This window comes from Castor canadensis, chromosome 6 (assembly GCF_047511655.1).
Source record: "Castor canadensis chromosome 6, mCasCan1.hap1v2, whole genome shotgun sequence".
Classification (NCBI taxonomy): Eukaryota; Metazoa; Chordata; class Mammalia; order Rodentia; family Castoridae; genus Castor; species Castor canadensis.
The window spans coordinates 39305993-39312458 of NC_133391.1; positions in this window are offsets into that span (position 1 = coordinate 39305993).

Here is a 6466-nt window from a genome sequence, read left to right on the forward strand (position 1 = left end):
TGAGAAAAACCCAAAGTTTGCAGCCAAAGACATCACCAGGTGACCTTCACGAAGTTATTTAATCCCTCCGAGGCTCCGTTTCCTGTGCTCTCCATGGGCACAAGTAGCAAGGGCTACATCCAGTAGGGTTACTGTGAGATTTGAATGAGAACATGTATGTGAACAGTACAGTGTCACATGCAGGGTCTGCCTCTTGCCTTCCTCTCTGTTTACTGGGCACCTCACCAACAAGCTTGTCAGAGTGAGCAGCTGCCCCAATTCTCTCACCTCTCCCCTCTAATCCTTTGTATCCAAGTGACAGACCCACTTATGATGTTCTCAGAAAAATGCTGTATGTTTTTTAACTTTAGTTTCACAGGCAACTTGGCATGAGGAATACATACTAGCTTCTGTAGCAGAGATTCAAGGAATTCCATGTGCTTGGCTTTCCTCCTTCCTGGGCACAAAGAAATCTACTTCTCAGCCTCCAAAAAGGTAGGTAGGGTCACACGAGTGACAAGTTAGTGGAAGTGATACGCTTAAGTCATCTTCAGGTTTAACCACAAAAGCCCAACCTTCTGGCCCTTAAATAGATTGATAAAGGAGGTCACATGTTGGGATGGCAGGGCCACAGAGGGAAAGAGATAGGATTATCAAGTTGCCACATGAAGGAAAATTACCCTGGAATCCCATTCAGCTCTCCAGTCACTTCTACACGGATAAGAAATATCCATTTTTGCGTAGAAAGCCATTGACACAGGAGTTCTATTGGTTACTGCAACCCAGCTTAGCCTAACCTGACTTTTCCTCAAATGGTACTGGGTTGGAATGGTGATTCCATCATACGCAGGCTGTAAGGTCTAGATGGAACATGTCACTTGACGAATCTGAGCCTTCCTTTCTCATCCTTCTAATAGTCACAACATGGAACTCACGGATTCTCGTCAAGCTGAGCTAAGCACTGTAGTGTAAGTTCCTTTGACAGTTTCTGGAACATAGTAGGTGTTCATAATATAGCAATTATTATTACTACTACTTGCTGGGCTCTCTGCCTGGCATCACTAGAAAGATTACAAGAGCAGGACACATCCTCTTTCCTTAAGGTGAATCGATTTTATTGGAGAAAACAAGCCACTTGCTCAGGAGGACTTAACGAACACTTCTGAGCGATTGTTGAATGAGTAGAGGGCACAGTCGGTGCTATTGGAGGAGGGACTGCTCCAAGGGTACCAGGAGAAGGGCAGGAGGTTGGGGACCACATCGTGAGTCACGAGGATGTGTACTTTTTGAGTCCTCTAAGCCAGAGGTAGCAAATGTGAGCTACCAAGTCACCATCTGTGCCTGCCTTAAGTCTGATGCTGGCATGGGATGTGAGAATCCTTGGAGATGCCCAGTCGATCTGATTAAAGGATTCACAAGGCTTGCACAGATGCTGGCCTAAAAAAGCAAGGAAGAGGCAGAGAGGCCTGAGGGAGGGGAGGGTCTAGATGGGTTCAACCCAGAGGCAGGGGGAGAAATCTAAGCACACACAGAGCCCTTCTGGCCATAAGAGTTTGAACTTGTCCAAGCCAGAGCTATAGAAACCAGAGATATCTATGGACCTTCACTGAATTGAGAAAAATGTTTCCTTCTGAGCTGGGGGAAGGGAGGGGCCTGTGCAAGGGCTGAGCCCCTGGGTTATTAGGCACCCAAGTCCTGTTTTTATTCAGGGTCCAACAGATAAGGCTCAGAATCCTGGACTTGTGCCAGGTTGCAGGGGTGTGGCGTGGGTGGCTGGGCAAGTGATCAGCAGTGAGGCTGTCAGTACCCTCACTGGGTGATCGTAATTGCACGGTTATTAACTATGCATCACGAGATCTGAGGAACAGGCAGGTTTCCCTTGGCTACCAGCTCCCCACCTCAGTCAAAGGAAACCAAAAGCAAGTTTCTATCACGAGGATTTGGACAGACCCTCAGAGGCAGCATTTGCAACTTTGAGGCACTGAACCTTGACTGTGAGGAAAACCCTGGCTTGTCAGATCTCTAGACACCACCTGCCTAAATTTCAGTCATCTGTGTAATTTGTGTGTGTGTGTGTGTGTGTGTGTGTGTGTGTGCATGGTACTGGGGTTTGAACTCAGGGCCTTGTACTTGCTAGGCAGGTGCTCTGATACTTTGAGCCCCACCTCCAGCCCTTTTTGCTTTAGTTACTTTTTGGATAGGGTCTCATGTTTTCCCCTAGGTTAGCTTGTGGCTGGGGTCACAAGCGGGTACCATCATGCCAAGCTTGTTTCTTGAGATGAGAATCTTGATAACATTTTTGCCAGGACTGGCCTTGAATCTCAATCCTCCCAATTTTTGCCTCTGGAGTAGCTTGGATTACAGGTGTGAGCCACCTGGTCTAGCTCTGTAATTTTCTTTCTGGCCACCTCTTTGGGCAATTTATCCCCAAACCAGGAGCTGTACCTGTATGAAGTCTCAGCACAGACCCAATGCTTTCTTCTTTTTATGGCGCTTGTTCAAGCCACAGTGCAACACTCTTTCCAGGTGCCATGCTCACAGTTTGGTTCAGAGCCAGCAAGGATGATGTGTGCGAACCACCTTATGGCATGTCATGAAAAACTACAAGTGAACCTGAGGTAGCTTTTTAATTTTAATGTTCGGCAGTGCTGGGGTTTGAACTCGGGGCCTCATGCTTGCTAGGCAGATGATCTATCACTTGAGTCATGCCCTCAGCCTTGACATAGCTGGTAAGAGCAACATTTCACTAAGAGGTCCATCAGCTGGTGATTTGCACTCAGGCAAGACACTCACGCTCCCTGAGCCCCAGTTTCACCATCTTTAAAATAGGAACACTGCTTATTTCACAGGGATGTTGCAAGGTCAAAGGAGGTTAACATAGAGGAAGGTGGCCAAGCTCTGAGCCTGGCTAGTTGATTGTGACAGGCCCTCAGGACAAATAGAACCTAGAATCTGAATTTCCAGGAAGGTGCAGGACCTCCAACTAGAACAGTCCCATAGCCACACCCACCAGGAGCCTCGGTATTGCTTGCCTGTGCTATGCTGGTATCCCACTCTTCTCCCTCTTCCTCCCTTACAGTGATTTTCTTGAGTCATCCAGACCCATCTCTGGTCTCCTGTGCCTCTCCTGTTTCACAACGTGGTCATTCTGGCTTTGTGTTTGAGAGAATTATCCCTACTCCTTTGGAACAGCTCTTGGGGGGAAAGCATGGAGGTGGGGACCATGGTCAAAGACAGGTTAAGCCCTTGAGATCACACTACAGTCAGCATGGGAAGCGCCATGCTTCCTCACAGTCTCTCTTCCTTCTTTTTTCAGACAGTCTTTTGTGGCTTTTTTGGGGGAAGGTGGGGGGAGCAACCTTACATGCTCATTTAAAGCAAGATAAAGTTGCTGGGGCAAGGCTCACACCTGTAATCCTAACTACTCAGGCAGCAGAGATTAAGAGGATTAAGGTTCAAAGCCAGCCCTGGGAAAAAGTTAGTGAGGTCCCCATCTCAACCAACAAGTGAGGCATGGTGGTATGTGCCTGTCATGTCAGCTACACAGCAGGCATGGGTAGGAGTATCATCATCTGAGACCAGCCCTGGACAAAAATGAGCGATCCTACCTGAAAAATAACTAAAGCAAAAAGGGCTGGGGGCATGGCTGTAGACTGTTGCCTAGAAAGGTGTTTAAGCCCCAGTACTGCCTCCCCTCAAATGCTGGGTTCAGAGAGGACCACACTGTGATCTATCCCCATCAATAACTCTTCTCCTTCCAGCTAACTCCCTATTTGCAAAACATGGATAATGGAACCCATTTCACAAGACATTTGTAAGAATTTGAGATAGAAGTAGAGACTGACACATGCTAGGCCCTCAGTAAATGACTGGGGATGGTGTTTGGTGTCAAGGTCATTGTAATGCTGGACTCCATACATTCTGAGACTGCTCCCACCTTCCCATTTCCTGGGTTTGCCTTATGGATAACAGCACAGGTGCTGTCACGTTTGTGGGGCAGCTTTTTAATATGGGAAGAGAACAACTAGGGTCTCCAGAGATCTTGTCTCCACGCTAAGAGGAGGAACTGCTTCCTCAGAGGTTCCTCGTGTGACCTGGTCCTCTTCTCATGCTCTCCATGTGGCTTTTAATTAAGCCAAATTTATCAGAATCCCTTTTATAATTGGACACCAGGAAGATCATCAATGAAGCCACCATGTTTTATGGAAGAACCAAATGAAAGTTCACACCATCCACACCAAATGACTTTCCAGAGACAAGCAGTTAGATTAGTAGAGACAGAGGGCTAAATAAACACATAAAGAAAATACATGTCTTCACAGAGGGAAGGGGAGTTCAGAGATTCTAGAATATTCCATTTCTTGACCTGGGTGATGGTTCTATGGGTTATTCATTCATTTTGTAATGACTCAGTGAGCTAAACATTTTAAAATAACTGCCTTACTGACATACAACTCATATATCATACAATTCACTCATTCAAAGTGTTAAAAAGTATACAACTCAGCGGTTTTTTTAGTATATGCACAGTGTTGTGCAACCATCACCACAGTTACAGAATTTTTTCATCATATCAAAAAGAAATCCTAGGCCTGGCATGGTGGTACACACTTGTAATCCTAGCACTCAGGATCCTGAGGAAGGGAATTGTTAGGTTGAGGGCAGTGAGACTTTGTCTGGAGGAGTTAAGAGGAGGAAGAGGAGAAAGGAGAGGAGGGGGAGGGAGGGAGAAGGGAAAGGGGAAGGGGAGGAGAAGCCCTGTACCCATCGGCCATCATCCTCCCATAACCCCATCCTCCCATCCTTAAGCAATCACTAATCTATTCTCTGTCTCTAGAATTATCATAGGTGAGGGAAAGGAGAATCACATGTTACTTGTTCCATTTTATGTACAACTGAGGCTGAGAGCGATGAAATACTTTACCCACTTCAAGGAAACTCAGACTGTAGGATGCCTCAGTGTCATCCTATATACATTTTACTATGATAAGAGGGGACACCTTGGTCTTGAGAAGCTCTGCTTTAGCTCTGGTGCCAGCTGCTGCCACCCAAGTCTCTAGCCTCTTAGCTGTCCATGCCCTCTGGTGGGCTGGGGTCTTCCTTCTTCTATGGGTGAAGCATCTTGGTGTTTCTAGACTTATTCAGGCACTCCATACCACCATTGCTCTGAGGGTTAAGACATGTGGTCTGTTGGGTTCTTCAGGAACCAGATGCTGAGGATAGATTCAGAAGTGTAAAAGCTTTTGGGGGGAAAGAGGAGGAAGCAGAATTGGGCAGGGCAAGTCATAAGACCATAAGGTATGTTGAACAAAGTGTCTGCCAGCCCAATGAGAAACTCCAGAGCAAAGATGGTCCAATTGAGGAGTCCCACCCCACAAGGAAGCTGGCAGGTGTTTTATACCTGTGTCATTGACTGATTCCCCAGCTTCCCCACCCCCAAAGGAACTTGTGCCCTCAGCTAGGAAACTGATGTGGACCCCAGTTTGCTATGAGCTGTCAGCTAACTAAGATCTTCGTGGTCTTAGAGGCCATCTGAGTAGGGCATGTCCTGCTATACCAGGGCCTGCAGCAAGCCACAGAGGCCTGACTCCCTAGCTCAGGGAAGTGCCTGGCATCTGGAACCATAGACTAGCCAGAGGCTATCCACTAAAGACGAGGTCATGTGCCATCTCCCTGCCCCTCCATTTGTGTAGTTAATATTAAGAGTGATCATTACCAAGTTGGGGGGATTCCAAGGTCCTTGTGTCTTGGTATTCAAGGACTTGGGAATAGGTGAGCTACGGATCATCATCTTCACTATAACCATCTTCCCCAGCATTCTTTAAAATACCCAGCTCTCTGTAATGCCAGATTGAATTACAATGAACAGAAAAGTTCCAAGTCACTTTGTCTTTTAGACACTTCTTACATCAAAGATGATCATAAACTAAGACAAATATAGAAGAAATGCAGGGAATCTCTAGACTCTAGATCCTGGGCTTCCAATTTGCTCTCCATAAAATGAGAATTGCTCTGACTGCCCTCCTCCTAGCTCTAAAAGACTAGAGAGACTTCAATAAGATAATGGAGGGGAGCTCCTTTGAGCATCCCATTCCAGTGTTATCAAAGCATCTTTTGCCCACGGCTCTTGAAACCGCTTAAAAGCACCATCACATTTTCATCATGTAAAAATTGCCCAAGAGAGACTTTGTCATTACCAGCCCTTGGTGGGAATCTGGCATGCATCCTCACATTCCTTTATGATCACAGAGTCTTGTTGGTCCAAAAAAGACCACAAAGGGCATCATTCTTCTGGTCTATCTGCAGAGACGTCTGGAACAGAAGGCAAAAGCAGCAGAGGACCTTGTTGGCTTCCTCCCCCTGCCTGGGTCCAGGCAGTGCTTTGTGAGCATGGTCCTCAAGACTCATGTCTCCTTGGCAGGCTTACTCTGCTTATCAAGCTAATTTTTATGTAATTTCACTTCCCACTGCAGACCCACTAAGATCA